General features: G+C 41.7%; 1 protein-coding gene across 1 annotated transcript in view; it reads right to left on the bottom strand.

Annotated features, from left to right (window-relative positions):
- LOC149464494 (NXPE family member 2-like) overlaps positions 1-13220 on the bottom strand; it is a 190114-nt gene that overhangs the window by 78735 nt on the left and 98159 nt on the right. The window lies entirely within an intron of this gene.

Below are 13220 nucleotides of genomic sequence, written 5' to 3'. Positions count from 1 at the left end.
TTGCCAGCAGCAAGAAGTCATTTATTTACTGGTAATATTACTATCGCCAATAAATTAATACACGCGCTGTGCAGGATGCACAGGATCATTGGTTGCTAAGATGCTGCTGGCTGCAGACATCTTAGCAACTACTTTCCTGCTGCCTGCCAAGTTGTAAACAAGTTGGCAGGCATCCCAGGAGATGTCATTGACCAAATATGGAGTAGCAAGCTTGACACTGCCACCTTCCGCTGTGCAGAATTCATATCAGTGGTTGCTAAGATGCCACTGGCTGCAGGCGTCTTAGCAAGCACTGTCCTGGTGCCTGCCAAGTTCTAAACAAGGTGGCAGGTATCCCAGGAGATGTAATTGACCAAATATGGAGTAGCAAGCTGGACACTGCCACCTTTCAGAGAACGCCTTGTATTTTTTTTAACCACTTGAGCTCCAGAGGATTTACCCCCCTTAATGACCAGGCCTCTTTTTGCTACTCGGCGCTGCACTAATTCAACTGATAATTGCGCGGTCATGCAATGCTGCACCCAAACGAAATTTACGTCCTTTTTTTCACACAAATAGAGCTTTCTTTCAGTGGTATTTGATCATCTGTGCGCTTTTTATTTTTCACGCTATAAACAAAAAAAGGCCAAAAATTTTGAAGAAAAACAATATTTTTTATTTTCAGCTATAAAAAATATATAGTAAACTCAAAGTTGGTTATAAATTTAGGCCAAAATGTATTCTGCTACATGTTTTTGGTAAAAAAAAATCCCAATGAGTGTATATTGATTGCTTTGTGTGGAAGTTATAGCATCTACAAACTATGGTATAAATACTGCAATTTACGCCATTTTTCTGCTATACAGCGCTGCACTAGTTTAACGGACAATTGCGTGGTCATGCAATACGGTACATAAATGAAATTTACATCCTTTTTTTCCCCACAAATTGAGCTTTCTTTTGGTGGTATTTGATTGCCTGTGCGGTTTTTATTTTTTGTGCTATAAAAAAAGGCTGACAATTTTGAGGGAAAAAAACAATATTTTGGACTTTTTGCTATAAAACATGTCCAGTAAAAAAAAAATGCAAAAATCAAATTTAGTCATAAATTTCTGCCAAAATGCATTCTGCGACATGTCTTTGCTAAAAAAAAACCCAATACGTGTAAATTAATTGGTTTACGTGAAAGTTATAGCGTTTACAAATGGCGGGAAAGATACTGGAATTTTTAGGTTTTTTATACTAATAATGGTGGCGATCAGCGAATTATGGCGGCGATCAGTGACTTATGGCAGCGACTTATGGCGGGACTGCGGCAGACATTCTGACATTGGGGGGTACTGACTTGGTGTCACTGAAATCCCCAAAAACACTAATACAGTGATCAGTGCAAAAAAAAAAAACACTGACACTGTACTAATGGCACTAAGAAGGAAGGGGTTAACTTTATTTAGCAGGGAAAGGGTTATCTGTATGAGGGGGAGTGTTTTACTAGGGGGTGGGGGGGGTGTGTGCTGCACGGGACACCGCTGATCGAGAGAGAGAAACTCTTCTTTCGTCCTCGAGCTGTCAGGGAAGTGACAGACAGCACAGCTACTGCAGCTGTGCTGCCTGTCACTGTTTGCCGCAGATCGCCGGGAAACAGCCGGTAAGGACCGGCTGTGACCCGGTGACTGACATCCGCGGCGGTGATCGACGGGACAGATAGGGCGGCGGCGCACCTCGCGCGCGCCCCCTATCTGTTTACAAAACACACGTTTTAAAACGTGGTTTTGCCTGCCCGTGCCGCCCTGCCGCCATATTTCTACAGTGGCTGGGCGGAATGTGGTTAAAACACAGGGCATTATCTAACTTGATAAGGTGGAGAAGTGGGACTATGAAATCACAATCTCCACCTAATGCAATCAGAAACTATCTTGTATTCATTGAAAAGGCATCTCTGAATGGCAACAATGCTGAACCTCTACGATTACTATGCAGAAGGGCAGCTGGTTAGCACTGGACCCAGATGACTGCTGCTATTGCTATAGTAGTGTCGACCTCTACAGTGAATCACAACCGGGATTGGTCAGGTATAAAATATGCATACTTACATTGGTCCAAGCTGGTCCAATGTAACAATGAAGGCGCAATCATACCAAATGTTCAAATTTAAGCCTTTTAGACTGAGAATCTTTACCATGGTTATCATAATGAACCTAACAATGTGGTGTGGGACTGGATCTCTGAGTAATTAACGCTGAATTAAAACAGTGATTTCATAGTCCCACTTCTCCACCTTATCAAGTTAGACAATGCCCTGTGTTTATAAAAAAAAAAAATACAAGGTGTTCTCTGAAAGGTGACAGTGTCAAGCTTGCTACTCCATATTTGCTTAGAGACATCTCCTGGGATGCCTGCCACCTTGTTTAAAACTTGGCAGGCAGCAGGACAGTGGTTGCTAAGACGCCTGCAGCCAGTGGCATCTTAGCAACCAATGATCCTGTGCATCCTGCACAGCAGAAGTATTAATTTATTGGCAATAGTAATACCACCAATAAATTAATGCTTTCCTGCTGAAGCAGCTAGATGTTTGTTGCTGGCAAACTGGCCAAATAGTTTGGCCTGCTGGTGGATGCCAAGCATACCCAATTTGGGTCAAACCTAGCATCGGGCCAAACCTGTATCTTATCCCTTTTTGATCCTGCCACAGCATTTTAATGGGACTGATGTCAGGACTTTGACTTGGCAATTCTATAATATATTCTTATTTTTGAACCATTTTATTGTTGGATCATTGTCATTTGAACGACCCAACTGGACAGATAACCTGACAGGCTACTGTAAAATTTCCTGCTGGTCAATTAGTGAGCTGTCCTGGTTCTGGTTCAACAAAACCACCCTATGTCATCACACTTCTTTGAACCTGCTTCACACTTCAGTTGAGGTTTTAGAATTTCCTGACACAGTACAGGAGATGACCAGAGACTGCAGACACAGTACAGGAGATGACTAGAGACTGCGGACACAGTACAGGAGATGACCAGAGACTGCAGACACAGTACAGGAGATGATCAGAGACTGCGGACACAGTACAGGAGATGACCAGAGACTGCAGACACAGTACAGGAGATGATCAGAGATTGCAGACATAGCACAGGAGATGACCAGAGACTGCGGACATAGTACAGGAGATGACCAGAGACTGCGGACATAGTACAGGAGATGACCAGAGACTGCGGACATAGTACAGGAGATGACCAGAGACTGCGGACATAGTACAGGAGATGACCAGAGACTGCGGACATAGTACAGGAGATGACCAGAGACTGCGGACATAGTACAGGAGATGACCAGAGATTGCGGACACAGTACAGGAGATGACCAGAGACTGCGGACACAGTACAGGAAATGACCAGAGACTGCGGACACAGTACAGGAGATAACCAGAGACTGCGGACATACTACAGATGACCCGGAGACTGCGGACATACTACAGAAGATGACCGGAGACTGCAGACACAATACAGGAGATGACCAGAGACTGCAGACATACTACAGAAGATGACCAGAGACTGCGGACATAGTACAGGAGATGACCAGAGACTGCGCACATACTACAGGAGATGACCAGAGAGTGCACACCTTTGGGGGGGCGGGTACCCGAATTTGACTGGTACCCACTCCCACTTCCGTGGAGTTGTCCTCCCCCTTTCCCTCCCCGTAATCTTCTGGGACATGTGACAGGTCCCACAAGACTAGTTCACAAAGTGCAGCGCTTCTCCCTCATGCACAGTGGGCACCCGGCTGTGAAGCCGCAAGCTGTCACAGCTGGGTGCTCACACTGAAGATGCCGGCACCTGGGAGAGAAGACAGCCCATGGAAGCAGGACACTGCTGGACCGAGCAACAGGTAGGACGGAGGAGCGGGTTCTTCTGCACAGTAGAGCCGAGCGGCCAGCAAGATATTCTAACTTGGCGGCAGCAGCAGGAATACCCGGCCGGCCACTCCATATTCGCTCCATAAGAAACACAGACATTTTCCCCCATTTTTTTGGGGGAAAAAAATGCATCTTATGGAGAGAAAAATATGGTAAATAAAATATTAATACTAATAATAATAATCACTATTATTAAGATGATACTTTATGGGTGATATGTCAAGCTAATACAAAGGGACAAAAAAATGTTAGGTTAACATATCACCCATAATGTATCATTTTAATAATAGTGATGATTGTTATTAGTGTTATTAATATTACAATTTTTTTACCTTTTTTATGGTTTGTTTTTCGGCACTCATATTCTCATTTTTTGGTTCAGCACGTTCTCATTTTGATCCTGTGGAGGGGACATTGTATTGATGAAAACCTTATGTTCTTTCTAGCCTTGATGAAGGGGGCACCTAGACCCCCAAAACATGGTGGCTACTTCTTGAATTATGCCCCTGACATTTAATGAAATAATGTTGTATCTGGAGCTCTTAGCAGTGGTGGTGCCATGTAGACCTCCTGCAGACTGACAGTTTATTTGCTTGCTCGTATATATCCCGTACGGGCAAGCCGCTACTTCTGACAGGAAGAGTCATTGAACTACCACAGCGCTCACAGCACCGTGTTAGTTAATGGCATGTTAGTTCATTGAGAACTGCAATGGACTTGTAGTCCATTCATTTATAGAACATTGTGAATGAATGACGTTGCTTTGTGGGTGGAGCTTCTCTCACCATTTAAAGGCAGCTTAAAGTGTTACTAAACCCAGAACCAGTGGTGTATTTAGGTTTTGTGCTGCCCTAGGCAACACTAAAATCGGAAGCCCCCCCCCAGGGAGAAAGCCTGACACCAACCAACACCACTCCCCCCCACCCAAGTGAGCCATCCACTACCACCACCCTCCATACACCAGTCACCCCCCCCCCCCAGAGAAAGAAAGACACTCACCTTCACAGCTCCAGATATCCCCTGGAATGAGACTCAGGCTCTGCAAACACCGTGAATCAAGGAGCCCGCAGTCTCTCTCGGATCCCACTTGGTCCCCATGCTGCTTGTGTCCCTTCTTCAGTCCCTTCTTCCAGGGCGCAGTGCTGCCCCCCTAAAAAATGCCGCCCTAGGCAAATGCCTTGTTTGCCTTGTGGTAAATACACCCCTGCCCAGAACCCTGCATTCACTATATCTGGTCTCTCGCAGCACACAGAACACAGAAGCACAATTGTTTTAGCAGCTTCCCATCTGCCCTATAGCAGAAATACTGCTACAGGGCGGCACGGGTGCACAAAATCGGCTGTCAATCACCGGGTTCCGGTGATCGCCGAGTATTGCCGACGAGGGAGAGAACTGTATGTAAACAATACAGTTCTCTCTCCAGTCAGCTCCTGCACACTGCTTTGTATGGCTCTGCATAGCAGAGCCATACAAAGCAATGTGCTTACAGTTTAAAGCACATACACAGCATACTGTGAAACAGCACACAGTTAACCCTTTGATCGCCCCACATGTTAACCTCTTCCTGCCCAGTTCCATTAGTACAGTATCAGCGCTTTTTATTAGCACTGATCACTGTATTGGTGTCACTGGGGATGTCAGTGACACCAAGTCAGTTCCTCCCCCAGTGTTAGAATGTCTGCCGCAGTCTCGCTATAAGTCGCTGATCGCCGCCATTACTAGTAAAAAAAAAAAATTCCATTTTGTAAACACTATAACTTTCACGTACACCGATTACTTTACACATATTGAGAGTTTTTTTTTTAGCAAAGACATATAGCAGAAAACATTTTGGCCTAAATTTATGATAAAATTAGATTTTTTACATTTTTTTACTGGACGTGTTTAATAGCAAAAAGTCAAAAATATTGTTTTTTTTCTCAAAATTGTAGGTCTTTTTTTTTTTATAGTGTGTCAGTTCCCCCCAGTTTCAGAATGCTCGCTACAGTCCTGCCATTACTAGTAAAAAAAAAACCCAGTATATATACCGCTATTTGTAAATACTATAATTTTCACGTAAGCCAATTAATTTACACATATTGGGATTTTCTTTTTTAGGAAAGACATGGAGCAGAATACATTTTGGCCTAAATTTATGATGAAATTTGATTTTTTTTTTTAATTTTTATTGGACATGTTTAATAGCAAAAAGTCAAAAATATTGTTTTTTTTTCTTAAAATTGTAGGTCTCTTCTTGAATACAATGGAGAAGCCCTCTTATTGATGGGACTTTTAAGGCACAAATTTTATCAAACGGTAAGCTAACAATTCAGCGATTTAAAAGAAAAACTATTTTTATCTTTACAATCTTAAGAAAGACATATGAGTTACAATACAGAGTATGGCGGTATCATCAGAAGTGATTTTACAGTGAAGAAATAGAAATAAGTCATGCATATGGTTGCACTTGACGCGTTTCAAGACCAATCCCAATCTCTTCTTCAGAAGTGCTCAAAAAGGCATGACGCCTACAACACACATATATATCAATATATATTTTTAGATATAATCTTCCGTATAGGCAGTACAATTATAATCAGCTTGGATACAATTATATACTTACATAGCCCCATGCAGGGGCAGGAAGAATAGGAAGAACAGCCAAAGGGTTAAAAAACATTGATTTCCATGAATGCAGCCAAAGATTTCATGTGCCTCTAACAGTGAACATGGACAGAAGAAAAAAGGTAGGAAAGTAGGAGGATTGCCTCCTGGAGGGGCCCTGCCCAACCACACCAGTGGCAGATATGTAGTCTGTCTGTTCACCAATGTTAATGAATTGGTACTGTGTAAATAAACAACACGCATAAATAATAATAATACATATGTACCACCAAACTAGTGGAAAATCACAAAAATTGGAACCAGGAGTACTGAGCATTGACCAAACTAGGGTAAGCTGATGCGGACCTATTCGCATCCCGGCCGGCTGCATCGGGCTTTTCCCGACTGCGAGGTGCACGGCGTCACCACGCCGATATGGTATGATGATGTCATGAATCACGACAACGCACGGAAACCCGACACAGGAAGAGGAACAGCCAGGAGAGAGTGCAAACTAAGCCTCTCTCTGATGGACACAACTGTGCCGTTCCAAAACCCAGTCATGAAGGCCGCTGACCCCGGAAACCGGGGACCACAACCCCTGTGCGCGGGAAGACATAGGAGCGACTATAACAAATAAAGTACCCATCTAAAAAGGGGAGAAAAAGAAAGAAGAAAAAAGGGGACAAAAACAAAAGCTATGGAAATGGAATGGCCAAAAACGGGGAAGGAAACAGAAAAAAAGAGAAAAGGAAAGATGAAAAATAAAATGTATTGCACGCAGAAAGAGGACATGAATACAGTCCTGGCATCCATAGATAAAAATCATTCCACAAGCATGAATAATATAAAGATGTACAATAAATATATTAAATGTGTGCACTAACTTATTACATGAGAGGGAAAGGAGGGAAGAAGGGGAAAAAAGGTGCCAAAAAAAAAAAAGGAGAATGAGGGTGAGGCGAAAGGATCACAGATCTCTCTCGCAACCACCCAACACGAATCCCTCCAAAAAAGGCTTGAAGGACATGGATTCATTCAAGCCTGGAAAAGAAGTGGTGTTTAATTTGTGAATCCATCTGAGCTCACTTTGGAGCAGACATTTCCTCCAATCGCCTCCACGTGGGCTTGGATGGATTCTATCCAGAATTAGAAATTGAACCTTAGGATAGACACCCCCATGGAGACCTACTGTATGGCGTCCCAATGGCACCTCCGTGTTGTTGGATTTCATGTTGGAGATGTGGCGATAAGCCCGACGCCAGAGCTCCAATTTGGATTTTCCTACATAAAAGCCATTGCAATCGCATGTGAGTAAGTAAACTACACCTTTAGTTTTGCAGTTGCCATAATGTTTGGGAGTAAATTTCTCCCCGTTGGGTAATATAACCGATTTCTTAGTGTTCATGTATTGGGAATAACCGCCATTTGTAGACTCTATAACTTTAATGTAAACCAATTAATTTACACATATTGTAATTTTTTTTAGCAAAGGCATGGAGCAGAATACATTTTGGCCTACATTTATGAAAAAATTTGATTTTTTAATTTTTTTTACTGGATATGTTTTATAGCAAAAATATAGTTTTTTTTTCTTAAAATTATCGGGGGTTTTTTTGTATGCAATGGAGAAGCCCTCTTATTGATGGGACTTTTAAGGCACAAATTTTATCAAATAGTAAGCTAACAATTCAGCGATTTAAAAGAAAAACAATTTTTATTTTTACAATTTTATAAAAAGACACATGAGATACAATACAGAGTATGTCAGTATCATTAGAAGTGATGTAGGTGAATACATTTTAGCCTACATTTATGAAGACATTTGAGTTTAAAATTTTTTTATTGGATGTTTTATAGCAAAAAGTCAAAAATATTGTTTTTTTTTTTTCAAAATTTACAGTATTTTATTCATTATAGCGCAAAAAAAACAAACGCACAGGTCATCAAATAACATGAAAAGAAAGCTCTATTTGTGGTAAAAAAAAAGGATGTAAATTTCAATTGGGTGCAACATTGCATGACTGCTCAATTATCAGTTAAAGTAACACAATGCAGTAACACAAAAAATGGCCTGGTCGGGGGGGAATCCTCTGGAGGGCAAGTCGTTAAATAGGTATATTTTAATATACCTATTTATTTATTACCTAAGTATATTTTTAATATACCTATTTATATAAAATAGGTATATTTTATTGCTATTTCTAAAAATGTTGCTAAATCAAGAGCTTTCTGATCATACCAGTGTTCCATGGGGTGGACATATGAACATTTTTTTCAGGGGTTCCTCAAGATCTCAGATGTTTTGCCATGGCTTCCTCCAAGGTAAAAAAGATGGAGAAACACTGCTCTAAAAAATATCCATACTGTAACAATATTGTATGACTCTTTCACCTAACAACTCTGATTTCTTTTTATAATCCTCATTTATGGTACAATTTTCATTATTTATATTGTGGCAAATTTTGGTACATTCTTCAACCCTATAGATAGAGAGATGACAGCTCAAGATAGGAATGTAGCTGTTCTTGTTTGTCTTTAAAAAAAAACCCAAAGAGATCTAGTAATTAACTCATTCCCTTCCACATAAATATCTAAGTATAAGATTGTATCCATGGCTGAACATACTTTTACTCAAATTAATATTCCTATTCATTTTTATTCCATATATTAACTACTTCAAGTCTGGACACATTCACCCCCTTCCTATCCAGGCCAATTTTCAGCTTTCAGTGCTATCCAGGGGCGGACCAACAACTCATGGGGCCCCCGGGCAATAAGGGATCATGGGGCCCCTGTGTCCTTGCCCAAACTCAAAAAAGCCTATGAAAAAGGTACCAGGGGCATCTCATGGGGCCCCCTACTGACCCCGGGCCCTCGGGCAGTGCCTGAGTTTCCAAATGGTCAGTCCGCCCCTGGTGCTATCACACTGATAATTGTGACAAATACTCAGTCGTGCAACACTGTACCCATAAGAAATGTTGATCCATTTTTTGAGACAGATAGAGCTTTCTTTTGGTGGTATTTGATCGCCACTGGGTTTTTTATTTTTTGCTATATAAATGAAAAAATACTGAAAATTCTGAAAAAAATTTTTTTTTTGCTTAGTTTTTTGTTTAAAAATTTGCAAATAAACAAATATTCTTCAGAAATGTAGGCCAAAATGTATTCTGCATCAGTTTTGGGGTAAAAATATCCCAAAACAATGTATATTATTTAGTATGTGAGAAAGCTGTAGAGTCTACAAATTATGGGATATATAGTTGAAAATTGATTAGTCGAGATCCTAAAATGACAGATGCTGGTATGATGTTTGGGGTGATCAGGATGCTAGTATGGGGTATGGCAGTGATCAGGTCTCTGGCAATGGAGTATGTCAGTGATCACGATGCTGGTATGGCATATGGGGTGATCAGGATGCTAGTATGGGGTATGGCGGTGATCAGGATGCTGGTATAGGGTATGGAAGTGATCAGGACGCTGGTATGGGGTATGGCAGTGATCAGGATGCTGGTATGGTGGTGATCAGGATGCTGGTATGGTGTATGGTGGTGATCAGGATGCTGGTATGGTGTATGGCGGTGATCAGGATGCTGGTATTGGGGTATGGAAGTGATCAGGACGCTGGTATGGCGGTGATCAGGATGCTGGTGAGGGGTATGGCAGTGATCAGGATGCTGATATGGGGTATGGTGGTGATCAGGATGCTGGTATGGGGTATGGCAGCGATCAGGACACTGGTATAGGGTATGGCGTTGATCAGGATGCTGGTATGGGGTATGGTGGTGATCAGGACGCTGGTATGGCAGTGATCAGGATGCTGGTATGTGGTATGGCAGTGATCAGGAAGCTGGTATGGTAGTGATCAGGATGCTGGTATGTGGTATGGCGGTGATCAGGATGCTGGTATGTGGTATGGCGGTGATCAGGATGCTGGTATGGTAGTGATCAGGATACTGGTATAGGGTATGGTGGTGATCAGGACGCTGGTATGGGGTATGGCGGTGATCAGAACGTTAGTATGAGGTATGGCGGTGATAGGGACGCTAGTATGGCAGTAGTAAGGATGCTGGTATGGGGTATAACAGTGATCAGGATGTGGGTATGGGGTATGGCAGTGATCAGGATGCTGGTATAGAGGTATGGCAGTGATCAGGATGCTGGTATGGTGGTGATCAGGATGCCGGTATGGTGTATGGTGGTGATCAGGATGCTGGTATGGTGTATGGCGGTGATCAGGATGCTGGTACGGGGTATGGCGGTGATCAGGATGCTGGTATGGGGTATGGAAGTGATCAGGACGCTGGTATGGCGGTGATCAGGATGCTGGTGAGGGGTATGGCAGTGATCAGGATGCTGATATGGGCTATGGTGGTGATCAGGATGCTGGTATGGGGTATGGTGGTGATCAGGATCCTGGTATGGGGTATGGTGGTGATCAGGACGCTGGTATGGGGGTGATCAGAACGTTAGTATGAGGTATGGCGGTGATAAGGATGCTAGTATGGCAGTAGTCAGGATGCTGGTATGGGGTATAACAGTGATCAGGATGTGGGTATGGGGTATGGCAGTGATCAGGATGCTGGTATAGAGGTATGGCAGTGATCAGGATACTGGTATAGAGGTACACAGCCACACAGTGTGAGTCACACAGTAGCAATCAATGCAGGATGACGTACAGGTACATTAGCCCACATCAGCAAAGCCGTCTATGTGCAATGGGTGGACGGGAAGAGGTTAAGAAACGTAATCAATGATTCCTCATTTTCTTCCCAAATCACAATAATATCGTCAATAACTCTCTTATATAAACTTAATTCTTTTGGCTTATTATTCAAAAAAGTCTGATATTCCCACTTATTTGTAAATAAATCAGCCACACTTGGGGTACATTTTGCTTCCATAGACCATGATACCAAAAAAAAAAAAGTACGTGACCAATAAAACTTTAAAGCTTCTACAATAAATGTTTTCCCTCTGAATTCATAGATTTTCTCTTATCCATTCACTCATTTAACAGCATCTATCTCTGGCCGATGATAGTATATAATGAACATTGTCACATTGCAGCATTCAGCATGAAAGGGAGGAGAGGTGGGAAACGAAGGGAGGTGGAATAGAGGGCCTTGTGTGGGGGGGGGGGGGAGCATAAAATAAAAACTAAAAATATTCAATGAATTAATAAACCACTAAAGTGAAAAAAGTTCTCGGGCAACGGTATATAACAGTTCATAAATAGTCCAAGTAATAAAAAACAACAAATAAATCTCTGCTGTGAATGCTGTACAGTGTGGAGAATCCAAAAGAAAAGCATGGCAGATCTTCTGTGCAAATCCTCCACCAATATGCACTCACCAGAGGCCAATGCATGGAAAGCCTAATAAGATACTCCAGCCAGCCTAGACATCCACTAGAAGATCTTCATTTTGGATAGGATTGCCAATCAAAAATATACCCTGTTAAGGAATTGCTCACCACACGGAGCCCAGAATAGGTATATAGTGTAGTATTTTTTTTATTACCATCACAATGAAGACAAATAACAGATGAATCTTAAAATCCAGGTGGAATAAAAGAATAAACAAATGCGGCTGGACTTACAAAGAAGGCCGCCGATTCAATGCTTTGGCATCAGCACTTAAGGCCCCTCCCGACATGTTTCGTCCACATGCATATCTTCAAAGGGATCTGCCTCCTGCCGACGTCACACTCATACCCTTTAAATAGCCTGAGCGCAGTGTGAACTGACCTGCACCATTTTGTTGTGGGCTAGGGAACCTAAAAAAGGCAAGCTGCAGATCCAAAACATCACAGAGCCACTCCTGCTTGCACACGCAACATAAATAACCTACGCCATGAAATTATTTAACATGTTAAAGCTGATATGAAATTTTACTGGATGGGTTTAGATTTACTGTAGCAGTGTTTCTAATAGAGTGTAGATGAATCCTCAACATGCTTTAAAAAACAGGAATTGTGAAAAGGGGAATGTAAAATATATATTGTCTTTTTTAGAAAAAAATAAATATTTTATTTTTATATGTTATGCTGCATTGGTTGGTGATGGGGTGAAGGAGGATCAGTTCCCAGCCAGAGGTGGACTGACCATTCAAGCACTCTGGCACTGCCCGAGGGCCCGGGGTCAGTAGGGGGCCCCATGCGATGCCCCTGGTACCTTTCATTGGCTTTTTCATAGGCTTTTTGGGTGTGGGCGAGGACACAGGGGCCCCATGATCCCTATTGCCCAGGGGCCCCATGAGTTGTCAGTCCGCCCCTGTTCCCAGCATACACCCACAACTGTATATCTCCATTTTGACTGAACTAGCCATTCTTTTCATAATATATTAATGAAAAAACATGTTAAAAAGAGTTTAAAAAAAAAAAGATAAGATTTCAGAATTCGCTCATTAAAATAAAAAAATCCTAGAGGCTGAAAATGTATTTATTTAATAGATTATTTTTTATTATTATTATTATACAGGATTTATATAGCGCCAACAGTTTTCTTAGCGCTTTACAATATAAAGGGAGACAATACAGCAACAATACAGTTCAATACAAGAGGGATAGGAGGGCCCTGCTCCTTGGAGCTTACAATCTAGGAGATTATTAAATTGAATTACATTGGATATATATATATATATATATATATATATACTGTATAAAGTGTATACAAATTTTTACACCATTTTTTTAAACCTTTAAAAAAAAAATCCTAAAAGCTGAAAATATTCAGTAC

This window comes from Staurois parvus, unplaced genomic scaffold (genome assembly GCF_062004578.1).
Source record: "Staurois parvus isolate SC_StPar_1 unplaced genomic scaffold, SC_StPar_1.0 ptg000151l, whole genome shotgun sequence".
Classification (NCBI taxonomy): Eukaryota; Metazoa; Chordata; class Amphibia; order Anura; family Ranidae; genus Staurois; species Staurois parvus.
The sequence above is the reverse complement of the archived record's forward strand: the minus strand, read 5'-3'. Positions and strand labels throughout refer to the sequence as shown.